This window comes from Plutella xylostella, chromosome 3 (assembly GCF_932276165.1).
Source record: "Plutella xylostella chromosome 3, ilPluXylo3.1, whole genome shotgun sequence".
NCBI lineage: Eukaryota > Metazoa > Arthropoda > Insecta > Lepidoptera > Plutellidae > Plutella > Plutella xylostella.
In genome coordinates, this window is record NC_063983.1 from 8517855 (window position 1) to 8539056 (window position 21202).

At 39.2% G+C, this 21202-nt stretch overlaps 1 protein-coding gene across 1 annotated transcript in view; it reads left to right on the forward strand.

Moving 5' to 3' along the window:
• LOC105383469 (chromosome transmission fidelity protein 18 homolog) overlaps positions 1 to 21202 on the forward strand; it is a 50649-nt gene that overhangs the window by 24301 nt on the left and 5146 nt on the right. The window lies entirely within an intron of this gene.

Genomic DNA, 21202 nt, shown 5'->3' on the forward strand with positions numbered 1-21202 from the left:
ATATAGCCAGCCGATTACACAACCACAGCAATCCAATAGAAAGCCACACACCCCATTTCTAAACTACACATTTAGGTCGAACATTAGTAATCTTGTGAACCATTAAAGTAAATAAAACACTTGTAACAACCGGAGGACTACACCGAATGGCCGCACTTATCCACCATTCAATTTACTGCAGTCCCCTAAACAGACACCGTGGTGCACAAAATTAGACCTTACCGTGTAGTGATATAAGTAAATGGTGATTTAAGTCATGGGACAGTGGATTGTGAATGGGTAAGAGCTACTGGAAGTAATGTGTAGGAATAAATCTGTTTAAATGTTTGTGTTTATTTATTTATTTACTTGTGGGCTATTATTGCTGATATATTGTTATGTATCACTGTGCGTGTACGTTATTCAAAGTTATACAGGATAGGATATTTAGATTAGGATGACTTCTATGTATAATTGTAAAAAGCCTAGCTTTAATGCAGTTATAACTCACTAGTTATAATAAAAAATGCTCTCTTTATAATAAGACGGATGCGTTGGGCGGTATCAAACTTTGGTCAAATTTAAAATTACAACAAAGAAATGAAGCTGGCTACTGGAAACAGCCTGGTTTGTGTCCTATTTACCTACTCAATACTTTTTACATTAACATTCATATAAAACAATCTATTAAGTAAATCCTGATTCCATTCTCTGTATCCTTTCCCGAAGACACCAACATCCAATTCAATTCCGCTCCAGCTATTCCATGCCGCATCACTCAGCCGAATCAGTCGTGCCAACATAACAGAAAAATCGCCCTCGGCCTAACCAAATAACCCCTTCTAGTGGGGGCGAATGCTCCCTTCCGATTGGCTGGCGCAACGGAAGGATATGACCTATAGTTTTTCTTCTTAAGAACTTCCTCCGTCCATTGTGCCAGTGATTTACGAGGGGGGGCTCGAGTCTGGATTAATGATTGCCTGTTTCCGTGCAAGGATGGAACAGTTTTGATGGTGGAAGTGGTGTGCGTAACTGCGTACACTGTTGGAGAGCCTATAGTTATTATAAATAAAATTAGGCAAAATGTCTCATTCAGGTTAATACTTTCACCATGAAAACATACAGAGTTAGTTACCGACACGCTATGAAGCATAAAAAAATAATCCACCTAATATTATAAAGGTGAAAGTTTGTGGGTATGTGTGTGTGTAATTGTGTATGTTACTTCTTCACGTCAAAACCGCTGAACCGATTTTAACGAAATTTAGGTATGGAGTTAGCCGATACCCTTAATTGTATTTATCGCGGTATTCCCACGGGAAAGCTATAAAGGCGAAGCAAAGCAAAGCTAGTTCTCTTATAAACTCATAAGTTTTATGGACATAGGCCCAGTCACATCTCCCCCCGTGTGCCGCGGCCCTCGCAATCACATCTGCTGGCGGGTGCGGCCATTTCCTCACATATTCGTTTACTTGCCGTATTATGGGAGTTCTTCTTCCGTGCACTGTACTGTAGAGGACGTACTGTTGAAACTGGTGGGCGGTTTTGGATTTCGAGAATTAGTATTATTTGAGTTAATCGCTATTTTTCACTTAAATTTTTATATTTACATGTATAGTAATATTCTATTAATATGTTATACAAATGGGACAGTTTGTTAGTATTGATGGATGAAAGAATGTTACTCTTACACGGAAAAATTGCTTTGGGATGTGGGAAACTGACACCCCAGTTTACCTGCGCACTTTTTATCCCGTAAATTCTACGGGAAAACCTTTTAAGGTGAAACAGAGAAGGCAGGCCACAGCTCATCATCATCATCACGACCCATCAAGTTCCAACTGCTGAGGCACAGGTCTCCTTCCAATGAAGGAAGGGTTGTAGGCCTAGTCCACCTCGCTGGCCTAGTGCGGGTTGGTGGACCTAGGCTACAGTTAGTACTTTATAATTTCATTGAGATTCAAATCGATTTCAAAAGTGGCCCTGCAATATTGCCGGCTATTAGGAGCTCTAGCTTAATGCCTCATGAGTGGAGTTAAAGGAATAAAATAGGTTCTGTGTAAATTAATGAGTTTGTGTATCTGTGTGTGTATTTTATTAATGGCGGTAAACGCTGGGCGGCGCTGGGCGAGTGGATTTAATGACTTGTAGATCTATTGTGCTCTTTGCGTAATTATTTCAATTGTTACATTAATTTGTATGCGATACTAGCTCTTCCCGCGGGCGTAGCGAGAAGAGAAAAGGCTTTTTCGAGGAAATGTTTTTCTTTAACGAGTGTTTTGGAATTCTTGGGTGGTTGATGATTGATATTTAAAATATTTGTATGGTTCACTTATTCACCCAAACGCTGGGTTCGAATTCTACAGAGCGTTTTATATCAAACCCGGTTACCGATGCTCTAAGTCTAAAGGCACATAGTTCTCTATGCCTTAGTAGTACAGACCCTTTAGAGTGCAACTGTGAAGAATTACTTAGAGCAAATAGTATAAAGTATCTGGGTGTCATTATTGATAATCAACTTAATTTTAAAGAACATATCACTATGATGACATCAAGAGTAAGAAAACTCATTTCGGTCTTCAAAAATATTCGGCATGTAGCTAGTTCAAATATATTAAAAATGCTCTATTATACATTATGTCAGTCCATAATTTCTTATTGTGTTCTGGTCTGGGGTGGTGCCGCGAAGACAGATCTTCTTGAGCTAGAACGAGCACAACGTGCTGTGCTTAAAATAAGCTTATGTAAGCCATATCGTTTTCCTACAGTAGATCTGTATCAGGTTGCGGATGTGTTAACTGTTCGACAGCTTTTTATTGTTCAGGTAATACTTCGCAAACACAAGTGTCTATCTGATCGAAGTGTAGGCCAACTAGTACGCCGAAATTATAACATATTTACTATCTCAGGATTTAGGACTCAGTTTGCTCAGAGGTTTTTCTGTTTTTTGGGAAGTTTTTTATATAATAAGATAAATAAAAAAATTTGCATGTATTCAACCACTACTCATAATTGTAAAATATTGTTAAGTCATTACCTAAAATCACTGTCTTATGTTGAAACTGAAAACCTGCTTGCAATTGTTAAATAAAGTTAAACAGTTAGTAAGTAACTATTGTAAATTATATTTTACTTGTTTATTTTAAGTTCCATATTTGTCTTTGTTTAGATTTAGGTGTGTACACACTCATATAACATTAACAATAGTTCCAAGTTACAATTGTTTTTAATGGAAAGGACCGTCGCCTATAACACAGGTTATCCTAGTATAGGTGACGGAAGCGGCCATTATAATCTAAAATGTATTTACAAAAATTACTAGTTAAAAAAATAATCTTAAGACAATATGTACCCTTTTTTTGAAATAAAGATTTTATTTATTATTTTATTATTTATTATTATTATAAGTGTATAAATGCAATTGAATACATGTGCAAATAGGTTATTGATATGCGTGATTATTCAGGAATGTATGTGTACCAAGTACTTATAAAAATACATTAATGTATACCTCTGAGGATGATGAACTTTCTAATAAGGTATTAGTTTATTTTATGCTACGGCTACGAGTGCTACGACCTAATATTGCTACGGATTGTCGTAGCAGGTCGCGTAGCATCGTCGTAGCATACTACGAAGCGCGTAGCTAACGTTCAACGGTCAAAGATAAATCAATGATTTTATTATTATTATATTTATTACTTTATGGCTCGTGATCATCTCCTTAAACAAACATAAAATTAACGCACTAAGCAGAGTCCCTACTTAGACAGTGATTAACATTTTATCATTCTATTATTAACAAGAGAAAGGCCTGGAATATTATATTGATGAATTGAGACCTCCTCCTTTTTTGAAGTATGTTAATATTTACCAAATATTACCACAAGTACCAGGGCATCATAGAACGGTAGTAAACCCGTTAGAATGGGGTTGCGGGATCGGATAATAACATCGAGAGAATAATGCACACCCCACCGTATGAATATATTTACGTTTCTTTTAATGTTGCCAGCTTTCGAATGTTGCAATATTCGGTATTCGGTTTATAATCAATGTGATAAATATGAAGTCTGAGACCTTAGAGCAGAAATTTTACTTAGCTCATGTTGTAATTCACTGATAGTGAAAGCAAATGCGCTACTAACTCTATCTTGATTGTACGTTGCATCATATGCATAATAATGAATAGGTAAATTACACAATGTATATATTTTTTGTAATTTATAGTCGTTTTATTGTCTTCTGCTTGCAACATTTTCACGATCTTCAGTTGTTTTGAGCTGGTCACCCCGATTTTAGAACACGGCGCGTCGACTGGGCGCCTCGGGCGGCGCATATGGCGTGCGATTCCAAATTTAAAAATTACACGCTCGGTTTGAATTTGGAACCGCATGTTAGCCGCTGAACCGGCCAGTAATCCGACTAGTATTCGTGACAAAAAGTTTGATTGCGATAATCGTATTTGAGTACTGTAATTGTTCAGGGATGTTTGGATTGTATTTATAAGCTTCTTTGGTCGTTTGTTTAGTTAGTCTGTTTATTTTGAAAGGAGTTTAATAATTGTCTAGTATAGGGACATATAGTGATGAAATATAAAAGTGTGAATTAAATAAGCTAAAAAATAACAAAGCTCCGGGAGATGATGGAATAACGACAGAACTTCTGAAAGCCGGCGGTAGACCGATTTTAATAGCACTTCGGAGGCTGTTTAATTCCGTCATACTCGAAGTCACAAGCCCGGAGGCATGGAGCAGAAGTGTAGTGACTTTGTTCTTCAAGAAAGGCAACAAAGCCCTATTGAAGAATTATAGACCCATTGCACTTCTGAGCCATGTGTACAAGCTGTTTTCGAGGGTTATTACGAATCGTCTCGAGCAAAGACTCGACGACTTCCAGCCACCCGAACAAGCCGGGTTCCGAAAAGGCTATAGTACCATAGATCATATACACACGCTTCGGCAGGTTATACAGAAGACCGAGGAGTATAATCTACCTTTATGTCTAGCGTTTGTGGACTATGAGAAAGCCTTTGATTCTATTGAGCTCTGGGCGATGCTTCAATCCCTTCAGCGGTGCCATATAGACTATCGCTATATCGAGGTGTTGAGATGTATGTACAATGCTGCCACAATGTCAGTTCGATTACACGAACATAGCACAAAACCGATCCAGTTGCAAAGGGGCGTGAGACAGGGAGATGTTATTTCTCCGAAACTGTTCACCTGTGCACTGGAAGATGTTTTTAAGCTTGTAGAGTGGAAAAGACTGGGCATTAACGTCAATGGCGAATATATCTCTCATCTACGATTTGCTGATGACATAGTGATTATGGCGGAAACGCTGGAGGAGTTAGGCGAAATGCTCACAGACCTCAATGATGCCTCTAAACAAGTTGGGCTGAAAATGAACATGGACAAGACAAAGGTCATGTCGAACGAACATGTTTCATCATCGCCCGTAACTGTAGGAGGTGTCACCATCGAAGTTGTCGATCAGTATCCCTACCTAGGACAAGTGATCCGATTAGGTAAATCCAACTTCGATAAAGAGGTAGCTCGTAGAATCCAACTCGGATGGGCAGCGTTCGGGAAATTACGACACATCTTCACTGAAAACATACCTCAGTGTCTGAAAACAAAAGTTTTCAATCAGTGCGTGTTGCCAGTGATGACTTACGGAGCCGAGACGTGGTGCTTCACCAAAGGGCTTATCCACAAGCTCAGAGTTGCTCAGCGTGCTATGGAAAGGGCTATGTTAGGCGTGTCCCTGCGAGATAGAATTCGTAATGAAGAAATCCGCAGGAGAACTAAAGTTACCGACATAGCCAAAAGGATTAGCACGCTGAAGTGGCAATGGGCTGGCCACGTAGCCCGCAGAGCCGACGACCGCTGGAGTAGAAAGGTTCTGGAGTGGAGACCCCGTGTCGGCAAACGGCGTGTCGGTCGCCCCCCAACCCGTTGGTCTGATGATCTGCGGAAGGTAGCGGGAAGCCGCTGGATGCAGATGGCGGGTGACCGTTTGGGGTGGCGATCGTTAGGAGAGGCCTATGTCCAACAGTGGACTACAGAAGGCTGAGAGAGAGAGAGAGAATTAAATAAGTATAGAATCTATGTAGTCATTGAGAAAAACTTACATTTGTCTGGCACTCTGCAAATACATTTATATGCAGTACTTACACTGAAAACGAATAAAATGTACTTGAAATAAATAGACAATCGTTTTTATCTAATATTATTCAAACGTGGCCACAGATCGGGTTCACGCATGGCGCGAATATTTCCCCGCCGACAGCGAGCTCGTTACACTATTATTTGAATTTGGAAAACGAACGGCCCCCGCCCCGGGCGCTTTGTTCTAACCTGCCAGCTATTTGTTGTGTAATGTACACAATGCACTACCGAAAAATAACTGTCGGACGTTTTATTTTTTATCGCTTTTGTTGTGCGGCCATCTGTTTTTTTCGCTAATGAACGCTTGTCGAGTGTGATACTTTTGAGGGTTGCAACACGCCAAATGTAACTGTTAGCTATTTAATGAGTTGCAGAATTTTACTAGCTATTCCGCTGGTAAAATGTTCTTCAACTGCAACCCGCTAAATTAGCATTCCCGTGAGCATATAACATTCCGCGAATAAAATCTAAGCTTCCTCTGCAAACCGCAATTGCTGCAATGATACAATTTGCCCCACAAAAGGGGTTTCTGTAAAAACTAGCTAACAAGCGCGCCCGCGGCTCCAGCTGTGCATTCATCGACACTTGACCCTTCACCAACGCCGACTGCAGTCTAGAAACCGCCCCTATATGTTAGTAATACGAGTCACAAGCCGCATAACAAATTTGAATTCACAGGACTGTTAGGAGAATGAATAGAGTCTAATTCACAATTTGAAACGCGCCCGCTGATGCTTCCAAATTTAAATTTCATACCGCGTTCCACAAATGAAGTTGGATTGGAAAAGAAAATTATGGAGATGATATAGCCCCGCCCCCGGTAACGCGCAAATATGGATTTGATTATTATACGTTGTAATTTCAGAACTGCCGGTAGGTGTGGTGCTGGATTGCTAGTACATTTACCGTTTGTTTTAGGTACATATTATAAAGTTTGTTGGAGATAAAATCATGCTGCTGTATCTCTCTAAAACTTAAACTCGATTGTTCTGTCCTGGTCTTAGCTTTACTCAATAAATGGTCATAAAAAAGACAATCATTGTACATAGAAAAAATAAAAATAACTGAAAATAAATTATTTATATAAACATAAAGAGATAGACTGGGTTTCACTTGACGGACGGGAGGCATTAGTTTAGATGTTTTGATTGAAGTTGGTCTGTAAAGAACATTCGTTTTCTTTCAATGCATTATTTATTCACTTTTAGCGGTGATTTGGTCCATTACACTTATCATTTGTATAAAAACGTTTGTAAACGCTAAAGTAATCGGTAAAAAGGTGGACAAATATAACGCTTTTTATGATAAATCATAGTATTTTCAGTCGTTATTGCTTGTTGAAATTTAATATGTGTCCTTTTAAAAAGATGTTTTTCCTCTTTGTTATACATGGAGGGACTTTCCTATGAAATATTTTACACAGGGTCAAATTTTATAACTGATTTCCTGTTGTCGGGTACATTGATCTGGCAATGCCTATTTTGCTGATAGAAATCCGCCGTATTAATTTATTTATAGCCTGATTTAACCTTGAATGCAATCGGTTAAGTCCATTTCGGATAAATATATAAAACAAGGGCATTCTAAAGCAATGTACGTACACTCACGAGCAATGAAAAAATTGACAGTAGAACCAAATTACTCCTAAACAGGTAAACCGTTTTTTTTTAAGTTGGCATTTTATGAGTGGAACTTTTTCATAGCTCGTGAGTGTAGCTTTAGCTCTTACCGACATAGCTGTCAAAATATGCAAGCTGAAGTGGCAGTGGGCTGGTCATATCTGCCGAAGAACCGATAACCTTTGGGGTAGACGAGTTCTCGAGTGGAGACCACGAACAGGCAAATGCAGCGTGGGACGCCCTCCTGCCCGCTGGACTGACGACCTTAGGCGGGTGGCGGGTAGTGGTTGGATGAGATGGCCGAGGACCGAGTGTTGTGGCGCTCCTTGGGAGAGGCCTATGTCCAGCAGTGGATGATTATTGGCTGATGATGAGTGTAGCTTTCAGTTGAAAATAATAATAATTAGAAGTGTCTTGCCGTTTTTGAGTAAATAACTCCATGCCTTGATACCGGACACATTCACTACATGTAACTCCTTACAATCACCTATATCATGCATCTCTCATAATCGTACACTAAAAAATATCATAAATATTATTCCTCACTATATTTTCACTCGATAATATTGGTTGAGAAAATCTATATGATGGCATTAAATAAATACAGCCTCGATTATTGGAAGATATCGAAGTATGTTAGATGCGGGGCGATACAAATAGGCTATTTCGAGCAGCCTTATTTGTAAGGGTAAAGGAATAAAATGTATCGGTTTGTCGGAAATAGATACTGTTATTTATTATCGTTTACATTTATGGTTTCGTTTGAGTGTTGATGTCGTGGGTGCTGTGTGGATTGGATGTTGTTTAATTATTACGCATTTAGGTTATAGCATAATAATAAATGAAATTAAATAATAAGAAAATGAATTATGTAACACAGCAAAAAAGTTATTATAATTTCTATTAATATTTCACAAGGTTATATTTAACGTAGGTACCTAATTTCTATGAATCGTAATTCTGTAATAAATGACCTGACATGATTTCCGCGAGCGGTTTTGTAAAGATGCTACAGAAACGATCCTGTGTAAGAAAATTTAGAATTTAAAATTTTTGTGTAAGAAAAGTAAACTTATTTTATAAGTATCAATTCGTACACTCTGACTCGTATTACCAACTTCCCAGCAGCGAAGCCTATCCCGGCCAGCGATCCCGCGCCAATACGTTATCCAAATAACAAAATAACACCCACGGCGCCTCATAAAGAAACAATCTAAACTTCCATTTTCTTACCAAGTTTACGTCGTCCCATTTGCCAGTAAATAAGTAGTTATAAGCTTTCCGATACTGTATACGGTTGTCTGTGGAGACCTCGCGAATGATGAAAAATGACCGTTGGAAAATTGGCGGGATTCGAAGAAACCGCCGGGATTGTGTGACGGGGACGGATTTGGAACAAGGGATGCTCGAAATAATATGATTTAATATTTAAGAGTTTTTATCCGTAATAAATCTGGCATGACTGTCTTGGTAATAAGAATAAGTATAACAGTGTTAGGAGGAATATTTGCGGAGTATTTTTGTTTTATGTTTTTTGCACATCGATTAAATTATAAATAACTGGTGCTAACAAGCGATTCTTATCACGAATTCATAATAATTAGAATAATTTATAATGCATATGATCTGATGATACATGTAATTTGAAATTTTATATTTATAATTAACGCTGACTTTTGTCCCAAAGTATCAGGCTTTAAAGCCGGAATCAATTCCCAACTGGGGTAGATATAAAGCTGGACGTAACCTCCTATAGGTAAGGTACAATTGATTAGTCACTCGTGAACCCGTAGTCCTGAAGCGTCCCGTCCTGCCCCCGTATTTTGTAACTCCGAGTGGCATTGGTTCTTATAAATGGCTATCAACTTAGAGCATTGAAAGAAAGAAAGAAAGAAAGAAAGAAAATAATATTTATTGCCGAAACATTTTCAAACATGCGGAAAGAATCACTAGTACTAATCCTATTTCTAAACATAATTATTCCTATATGTAAATACAGACTTTCGGCAAAAGGTGCCATGCTCAGCATTTGCTGCCGTAAACAGATGTTTTGTGACAGCGCTGTTTTTCAGCACGTCCCTGGGTGTTGTGTTAACTAAATAAATAGAACATTATATGTGAGTGGTGTGTGTCAGTGTGAATGTATGTATGTATGCGTGTGTGTTGTGAGAATGTGTGCTTTGGTATGATTATATGTAATAATATATTATATTATTGCATAATGCATTATGAATTAATACCTTTTTACTGACTAATCTGATTTCAAAAACTTTTCATGTTGAATGTAAGCATACATTTTTATGCTTCTTTCATATTTTTTCACTAATATTTGTTGTGTTTTCGGTTAATAAGTCTCTAAGTTGATTCCAAATATCAAGGCTTGCTAACGCCCAAAAAGTTACAAAATACAGGGGCACACAAGGTACAGTTGATAAGTCACTCCTGAAATTCCAGTTATATTTGCCCCGTTGCCCTAAAACGCCCCCGTCCTGAGTGCGGCCCTGCCCCGCGCTCGTGTAGTCGTATTTGTGCGGCAGATTGCCTCAGATTGTGTTGTTTGCGAGCGGAGGCCGCGACAGGGCGGGGACAGTCTCTTACTGTTTACTGCTTGTTGGATAAATATATTTAATAAAATAAATATTATATAGGTTTTTGCTCACGTGAAGGTTCAAGGTCCAAAGCTCGGCGTGGAGGGCCCTCCCGATGCTTGAGTAATCCGTTTTAATCTTGAGGTTCTCACACACAAAATCACATGTCCACTTATAATCGTATACACAAATATAATGCCTAATAGCCGCTGGTAATATTTAACCGAAAATACAAATATTGCGAATAACGAGACCGCGCCGAAATACAAGAGCAGATAACCCGACGAGAGGCTGCCAACGACTGAGTAGACTGTCAAAAATAAAAGAACCTACCCACATACAAATATAAGAACCTACCCACATACAATTATTAAAGTGTTCGTCGGTACCGAACATTCTCCCGCCTAAGCAGTAACCGCTGCTTACAAATAAATAAGTATACAAGTATATACGTACAACCGATTTTTTTTTGTAATTAGTCTAAAGGCAGTCTAGATAGCCTACCTATTGCCCGCTTGAGCGTTGCTCCATTTGCAACCCGAATATCCGCTAATCTGACCACACCATCCGATCCTGGGTAGAGTTTAATTATCCGACCGCGATTCCACTGAAGAGGGGGGACGTTGTCCTCTTTCAGCAGAACTAAATCACCTTCCTTAGGAGGAGAGGTGGAGTCCGTCCATTTGACCCGCTGTTGCAAAGTGTGAAGATATTCTAAGTGCCACCGATGCCAAAAACTTTGTGAAATTTGCTGTAACAGCTGAAACCGACTTAATCTATTCATCTTCACATCTTGCAACGGATACTCCGGTAGAGCATCCAGCGGATGACCGATATGATGGACAAGCTGGAGGATCAAAAATCCAAGTAATACCGCGCTTGGACATATTATGACCGATATAATTTTGATTTTGTTCCAAAAAACGATAAACTTCCCTTAAATAATTATCAGCACCCTTATAATTAGTGCCACAGTCCGACCGAATAAGGGAGGGCAAGCCGCGCCTTGACACAAGCCGAGACAAGGCGGCAATAAAAGCCTCAGTAGATAGTTCCGAAACCTACTCCAGGTGAACCGATTTTGTGGCCAGACACACGAACACGCATAAGTATGCTTTGGTGATTTTCGGATTCCGTAACTTATGTGTTTTGACCTGGAAAGGTCCAGCAAAATCCGTACCGATACCTTGAAAAGGTCTAGCCGAAGTAACGCGATCACAAGGCAAATTACCCATCAATGGCTGAGTCGTCAGGCCTTTCAATTTGTAACATTGAATGCACTTAAAAGTGACATTCCTGACAGCTCTCCTAGCTGAAAGTACCCAAAAATTCCGTTGTAATATAGCCGTAAGAGCATTTGGTCCCGCATGACAATTTTTCAAATGCAAATCCAAAATTAAAAGTTTTACGAAATGTCCCGATTTTGGCAGAAGCAAGGGATGTTTTGCTTCTAATCCGATCCATTTTGGAGCCGACCGCCAACGCGCAACAGTCCACGAGAGTCTACGAATGGAGTAAGACTCCTTAAATTGCCTCTGATCTGCTCGCTGTTACCTAGAGCTTCAATTTCCGAACCGAAATGTTTCTTTTGAATCAAACTGACCCAACAAAGTAAGGATTCTTTCCTTTCTGTCACCGTTAAATATTGCTTTGAAATCCGATTATTTTTATTTTTACAATTATGAATAAATCTCCGAATCCAACCTGTAGCCGATATTAATTTATCAAGTGAACTATATTTATCTAAAATCCACTCAAATTCCGAATCCGATTCCGTTTTAGTAACTGCACAACATCTAATACCAGGCAGTTCCGAAGGCCTCTCCACCTCGCGAGAGGGCCAGGCGGACTCATGTTGAGTAAGCCAGGCAGGTTCCCACCACAATGGATGAGAAAGTAACGTTGAAGCCGTTGACCCTCGTGAAGCGACGTCTGCCGGATTCAAATTGCCAGGTACATGTCGCCAGGTGATAGTAACCGCAGAATTTTGAATTTGGGAAACTCTGTTAGCCTCGTATACTTGAAGAGTATGAGGTGATGTATTAATCCATGCCAAAGAAATCATACTGTCGGTCCATCCAACTATCTCCTCAAATTCAACGGATCTTTGAAGACAAAGACTCACATGATTGAGAAGCTTAACCAGTAGCACGGCTCCACACAACTCCAATTTAGGAATGGTGGGACGTGTCCTGAGAGGGGCGACCTTGCTCTTAGCCATGAGCAAGTGTACCGACACCGAGCCGTCTTGGTTACTTGATCGCAAATAAACCACTGCCGCAAAACCTAACTCCGAAGCATCACAGAACCCATGTAATGAGTAGCTGCTTGCAGGCTTAGTCATAGTACATCGAGGAATAGCCAACCTTTTAAGGTTAACCAAGTCTTCCCGAAACGCTTGCCACTCACGCAACAAATCCGAAGGTAAAGGATCATTCCAATCGAGCTTGTTTAGCCAAAAACGCTGCAGTAAACATTTAACCCAATACACTACTGGGCAAATCCAACCCTTAGGGTCAAATATCCGGGCAACTACAGATAAAATAGATCGTTTAGTGTCCGAACTCGATGCACCAAGATTTAGTTTATAAGAAAAGACATCTCGAACCGGATCATACAAAACGCCGAGAACCGCAACCGTATGGGGATTTTCCGAATTTTCAAATAAGAGAGGTAATTGTTTATGATCATCAGGTAAACCTTGTAGGATTGCTGAGCTATTTGAAATCCATTTACGGAGCTCATAACCACCCGATTTCATTAAAGTAATGAGTTCTTGCTGAAGGCTCAACGCATCAGATTCCGAATCCGTACCAGTGATTATGTCATCTACGTACACATCTGTTCTTAAAACCGCTGCCGCACGAGGAAGGCTTTCACGCTCTTGCTCGGCGAGCTCCAAGATTGTTCGATTAGCAATGTACGGGCTACACCGCAACCCGTAAGTGTTAGTACACAACTCATATGTGAGGAGAGGCTGATCAGGAGACTCCCGCCATAATATAAGTTGGTACTTCCGATCCGATTCGTCTATTACCGTTTGCCGAAACATTTGTTTGACGTCACAAATGAAAATAATTTTATGTCTCCGAAAATTTAATAAAATGTCCGTTATGTCCCTTTGTAATTTGGGACCAGTGTGAAGACACTGATTCAATGATACGCCCGTAGATGTGACGCAACTGCCATTAAAAACCACCCGAATTTTGGGCACGTCACCCGAATATTTAAAAACCGCATGATGTGGGATAAAAAAGTGTTCCTCGCCCGATTTATAATTAAATTTTGAAACCGACATATGTCCCAGTTCTTCATACTCCCGCATAAAACTGATGTACTCCTTTCTTAAGACCGAATTTTTCATAAGCCGTCTTTCTACCGCATGAAATTGTTTCTCGGCTATGTAACGAGACTCACCTAACACTGGACGCGAGGAAACAAATAAAAGTCGAGTAGAGAACCGACCGTCTGATAGCCGATGTGTATTTTGCTTATAAAGCTGTTCACACTCCGCATCAGCTGGGGTGATCTGTGAAACCGATGGAGGCTCCTCAACCTCCCAAAACTTTTGTAAAGCATCCGAAAGTGATAAAGCAAAAACATCACCTGCTGGCTCCGAAGTTACGTCAAACGAATGATCAATAGGTCCCAATAAAATGTAACCAAATACCGAATTATACGCCGTTAAACCGTTTGTACCTAAAGTAATTTTATCACCACCGACTAGTGAACCGTAAACATCCGAACCGAGTAATAACTCAACTGGTTTGGACTTATGAAACTCTGGATCAGCTAAGAACAGTCCTTCACATAAATTTAATACCGATTCATTTAAATTAAATGTTGGCTGATTACCGACAAGATTCCGTAAACAAGTAACCGGAGTGGAGATAACCGGAAACCGCTTTCCCGAAGGTGAAAATGAAACACAAGACCGACCGAAAATATTACCGAGTTCTAATCCTCCTACCCCTCTCACCAGCTCATCCGTAGGTTCTAACATTAATCCTAACTTCCTAGCTAAATTTAAGGTTATAAGAGAGCCTTGGGATCCTGCATCTAATAAAGCCCGAATTTCAACAAAATCATCCAAGTTATCACCATGCACTCTTACAATAGCCGTAGGAAGTAAAATAGTTTTATGTTGAACAGGTGATCGCAATGGGTAGGTAGGAGCCGTATCCTATTGTCGATCATTATAAGATCGCTGCGGCGCCTCACGTTCGCACTGCTGATCCCTTAGACCATCACCGTCACGATGAGGGTGATGAGAATAACCGTGGCCGCCCACTTGAGCCACACGACGCGGGCTCCACTGGTCGTTCCTCCGACGCTCCGGGGACGCGGCGCGAGCCGGTGACATCCGAGGTGAACGGGTTCGATTCCCGCCGCCGCCGCGACGATAAAACTCCGCGCTCCCGCCCGCACGCGGCGGCGAGCGTCTGTCCGATGTACCATTATTCACACGAGGCTGTGCAGTGCCTACCCGATTGAAACAAAGCAATGGATGGTGCTTCTGGCTACCACATCCATCGCATTGCGGCACCTGGTGGCAGTCACGGTAGTGATGACTAGCCAAACAGAAATAACATAGCCGCTTCCGAGTAACAAATTCCTTCCGAGCTACGGGTGTAAGTTCCCTGAACCGTGAACATCTATTCAACACCGAGTGCGACGACTCACCACAGTAAGCGCAGCACGGGACTTGCGCTGCCGCAACCGCATAATTTTGGTGGCGCCGTGGAGGGCGCTGGTCCTCGCGATTATTATGAGAAACAAATTCTCTCTTGGTACTCTCCAATAACCGACATTCTGTTTCTAAAAATTCTACCAACTCCGAGAATGTTGGTATAACATCTGTTTCCGTACCGTATTTTTGTTCGAACCGAGTTTTAATTGATGGCGGCAATTTAGTACTAGCAATATACAGTAGCAAAAAGGACCATTCAGCTACAGGGAATCCCAAACGTTCCAGCGAGTTTGTTGCCATAATTAATGGATTTAAAAATTGCGATCGCAATCCGATTAAATTTGCCGAAATAATTGGCAAGTTCATAATTTGACCGACATGAACGTCCGCTAGATGGCGGGAATTTTGATATCTCCGCATCAAAAGGTCACGAGCTGTTTTATAACCAGCATCCGATATTTTAATATGTTGAATTAGCCCGCGAGCCTCACCAGAAATGCATGACATTAAATAAGCTAGTTTCTGTGAGGGTGACAAATCCGTACGATTATCTACCAAGCTGTCAAATAAATTATTAAATCCGACCCATTGATCCAAATCACCCGTAAAAATAGGTAACTGCAGGGTAGGTAATCTTGACACCAAAGCCTCTGAGTCGAACCTGTGTCCGTCTGACCGCGGCTCCGACTCGTCCGTGGAACCGCTCGTGCTCCGGCGTTGTTTTAATTTTTCATACATTAATTTGTCAAAAGCTTCTAATGCCCTCACATACTCCTTACGTGCCGCTTCTAAAATTTGATTTTCCGAATTATTTTCCGGGTCCGCGAGTTCAATTATTCGTTGATATGAAGCTTCTAAACTCGTAAATTCCGTATTAACCGTTAACAGTCGAACAGAGACACGGTTGACATGTTCAGGTCGATCCAGCAAGTCAGCACTGTCAATAAGCCATTGAAGTTTTACTTTAAATACCGAAAACGATGCTCTCAAAGCCATATTACAATCTTAAACAATAAACAACGCAACAATACCGAACTCGATGGTCGGTTATGAATATCACCTCACTTTATAACGTCAATATTTACTAACTCCTGAAATTTATTCAAATAAAACTTTATCCGGTATTATAAGTATAATATTTACTATGAAATTAACCAGTTATCTTTAATCAAAAAGCTATAGTTACTAAGAAATCGAAGTTACAAAGTGACTAAACCAACCGCCATTTAAATTCACAATAATATTAACTACACTTCAATATTACAGCCGTAAATTATTCAACATAAAGTAACTAGGTACTTTCTCAGGTCGAATCACCAAATCACCGACCAAATCTCACCACAGCAATACTGCACGATTAGTTAATAAATAGGTAAGTATGTTTAACTTAAAAGATAAATGATTCAACGCCCATAGCGAGCTGAGACGATATGGTAATTACTAACGTGAGACGTAATTGTACCTACCGAATATCTGAGTTACAATAATAATCAAATTATAGCCGTAAAGTTAAGTAGTTAGCTACCGTAGCTACCGTAGTACCTACCGTACGAAAACCAACACAAATATAAGTATTGACCGAACCGAAATAAATATACCTATACTTAGTACAATAGAAACTGTATTCCGAAAGTAAAATTATTACGTAAACAATATGCAATGAAGCTAACCGAATTGATAACGCCGCCCTGAGCTAACCTCAAAAACTTACGTAACACGAAAACCTAATAATATAGCCGTATTAAAACCACGCTCTGCTACCAAAATGTTGGATAAATATATTTAATAAAATAAATATTATATAGGTTTTTGCTCACGTGAAGGTTCAAGGTCCAAAGCTCGGCGTGGAGGGCCCTCCCGATGCTTGAGTAATCCGTTTTAATCTTGAGGTTCTCACACACAAAATCACATGTCCACTTATAATCGTATACACAAATATAATGCCTAATAGCCGCTGGTAATATTTAACCGAAAATACAAATATTGCGAATAACGAGACCGCGCCGAAATACAAGAGCAGATAACCCGACGAGAGGCTGCCAACGACTGAGTAGACTGTCAAAAATAAAAGAACCTACCCACATACAAATATAAGAACCTACCCACATACAATTATTAAAGTGTTCGTCGGTACCGAACACTGCTTATAGCTTTATGGATGACTTCAATGGAACCGATCAACTTACATAATATTAACCGATTAACTAACTTAAGCGGAAAGCTAAAGATCGCATCCAGTGGCGTGCTTTGGGAGAGGCCTACGTCCAGCAGTGGACTGCTATAGGCTTATGATGATGATGAACTAACTTAACATAACTTATATTATGCAGCATAAAATGTACACAAACTTGTTAGTAATCCTCCTTTTTTGTTGTTAAGGGCTTACCGTATTTGTATTAGTGTATGTTGTCTATTTATATTCTAAAGTGTTCGTTTTATGAGTGCACGTATTAGCAGACAAAAAAATATTCACATAGAAGTCATCCGTGTTTTATAAAAATCAGCAAATAATATAAATAGCCAATATATATTTAATGCATTAGTTAGTATGCGTTTTTTGTGCGTAAATAGATAAAGATACGTTGTCGTGTTACCATTATTATCAATTGCATTAAATACTTTCAAACATAATTCAAGCATTAAGTCCATCTTTTGTACACTTATATCATATATTTGTGCAATAAAGTATTAAGTAAATAAATACTTTGATATATGAATTGCAAAAACAATAATTCTTTTTTCGCTTACTCATCTAACCTAAACCACATTGTATGACATAAAACCAGTACAAAGTAAGCGGTTACTCAGTCCCAGTCGTAAAGGCCCAACACTAGTGCACACGATAACTTTTATGAGCTAAGAATTGTGTTTACTGCGGCGGGCGTCGCCGGAGGTTAGCGAGTAGCTCTGTACTGATGTTGTGTAACTTAAGGCTGTTACTAGGTCTAAATATCGCGGCCGATTGAAAAAAAGTTTAGAAGTTAATTTTAAAAACGCCAAACCAATCGTTTAATGGCATCGTAAGCAACGGATTTTAAGTATTCTCTGTGTAGAAGTTCATACAAGTGCGTCTATTTTCATCGGCATTGCCGACGCCGTTTCTCCATACATTTATGAAAATCCATTTGGTCCGAGATTCGTACTATACCGATAGGGTGACGCTTATCTTTATGCTTTTACTTTATAGTTGTTTTTATTAATTTCCAAAAGCTACAGCAAAAGTTGTTCAGTATGACTCAGGCGGGGATTACTACACTATTTTTGCAACATCCTGTATAACAAGTTGTCGCCACTTCCCCTCTTTAGCGTGACTACGGAAGATGTGGGTAATTGCCCTGATATTGCCTTGACTACATCTCATATTGTTTGTTACCACCCGCGCAGTTGTGAGAAAACAACGTACATGAATTTTTTGACGCTATGTTATTTGTTCTTAGTGCTTTGCTCCGGTGCACGAAAGGAGCCTTTGGGTCACTGTTACCAAAAGATAATAAACGTATTTGAACTTTTATTTAAATCATAAATACTTTTTCTACTGGCTGACAGAAGTTTGAAAGGCTACTAACTGCCAGTTTCTATATCTCTATCTATCTATAACTGGTAGTTACTTTCATACGATTTTGACATAATCAAAAGTAACAATCTGTCAAAATTGTATGAAAGTAACTACCAGTTATAGATAGATAGAGTTATAGAAACTGGCAGTAAATACGTTTAGCGTTTGGTTAAATTCCACCTAAACTCTATTCTTTGATCTCAAATACTAACTAAATTGACATGTATTGTGCAAGTGTCAAATTTAGTAGAATCAGGTACAAATTTTTCACAACTTGACATTTGTCAATTTCGTATCTGAGATTAAATAATACACTTATATAAAAACTAAGGGTTCCCCTCATCTCGCCTAATCTTTATTACCCTAAACTCGTTTCGCATAACTCGTAAAGTCTAAACTTTTTTGGTAGAATCATCACTTCGCCAAGATTTATGTGGCATAAGACTCGTTTCGTCTAAAACTCTTTTGGCACTAATTTGAAACACCTAAATCTCGTTTGCTCAAATTGTTCGTATTGGTATAATCTTGTTTCTCCTAATATTATTATCTTAATAAATACTATATTAAGTATGTATTAAATGTACAAATTGTGGTATTTTTCTCCTACATCCCGAAAATCACGATATTGAATGATCAAAATATCGAAAGTGAATGACCTTATGAGGCGCTGTGAGCTGAAACACAGGTTAACACCTAGTTTAGCAGCAGATGCTACTTACTTGCCATTGTTGTACACATGTTGTTCATAAAATATTAGCTAATAAGGTAAGTTTTAAGAAATGTATCTTTTTGGAAATAAATAATAATTATTATATAATGATTACAAAAATGTTCGTCGAAAGCAAAGCGGAGCGCAGCGAAGCGGAGTGGAGCGGAGCGGAGCGTTACCTACATAGCGGAAAATTATATAATGCAAGGCACCAGTTTGGGCATGTAGGGAGACGCTTCGTCAAAGTTAAAGCCAAATGAATATTAGTAATTTGTATAAACTATGCCATAGTATTGTTAGGCTATTTGAGATTTGGCCATACCATTATTAGCCTATACAAGATTATGCGAAATAACTTTTTACTAAACGAGATTTATGCCATACGATTTTCGGTGAAACGAGACTTTGACCAAACGTTACTATGCAATACGAGATTAGGCAAATAAATCTTAGGCCAAAAAAGGTAGAACCAAAAACTAATATAAAAATAAAGAATATGCAAATCTATCAATATAAGGTAAGCAGCGATAAGTTAGTATAAATTTCAGTTACGGTATTGTCCAAGCTTACGGTCGATTTAGTTTTATATCGAATGCTTGAATAAGTAAATATGTTGCGAGGGCGCCCTAATCTATTCTCGATATTCAGCGTCTCTGATAGAACAAATATCACTCGCCTATTATAGGTGTTTTCCGTTTTATTAGCTAGATGGGGACGAACAAACTCTGTTACGAATAGGTAGGATATTATATAAGACAATGAAAGAATATGTTTAAAGGAATTAGAGTTAAGTTAGTTTAAGATTGGTATTTTTAGTTTAGGACTAATGTTAGTAAAGCACGCGCAACAAGCTAAGTAGTTTTAGATTTTGGCTACGAATGTCGTAGCGGCTACGAATCTCGTAGCTTCTACGAGTGTGCTACGAGCATGCTACGAAATCAGTAGTTGCAGTACAACAAATTTTATCAATTTATGAGCGTTCCAAAAAAATATACTACCTATAACATAAATAGCACAATGTAATTACTTACATTGTGCAGAAACAGGAAAATAGTACATTTGGCAGGGTATGGTATCGAAACTATCGAATTTTCTTTACTTTTATCGTCACTTAAGATCTGAATTTACGTGCTCACGCTTTGCCAGTCCCCATTTAGTTAGCAAACACATATTGTCTGTGCCTAGATCTCTAGCACAGCAAGAGATCTAGCCGCCGGGCCTAGACCGCGCGAAGGGTTAAAGCAACAATTAAAAACATAACACAAACAAACGCTGGCGCCTCAAAGTATCGCGTTTCACCTGCGCCAATTAGCGTCAATGACGTCACCCAAGTTGACGCCATTACCGCCTCGATGACGTCATTACCGCTGGATGACGTCATCACGCGGCTGCGGTACAGACCACTCGTGTGGAGACATAATGTGGCAAGTTGGAGTGTGTTTGTGAGTGGCGCTTGTTACAGTGCAACTATAAAGTTCTGGAAACGGAAGTGGATCCTAACTAATTGGTAAAGACCGTATTTAATCGATCCATTATACTTATTTAAGCGCAAAGCCGTTAATAGCCTATTATCATGCGGTATATTATTTTTAAAATTTATGTATAAGTAAGTAAATGATAAAAGTTTATCATCATATTAAAGGAGCCATCTATAGTGAAAGAAAGAAAGAAAGAAAAATATTTTATTTGGCTCTGCACAAATACACACATAACCAGTGACGTACCTGTATAGACCAAGATATAAACTGTAGTCACCGTCTTGCGCATCCTGGGCATTCAGCAAGTGACAGCTAATCCTGACTTCCTAATTTTTTCACCGCGTGGATAAACCCTAGTGTTTGTTTGTTTTTCATTATTAATTCTTAGCTCAACTAAAATATCCAACAAA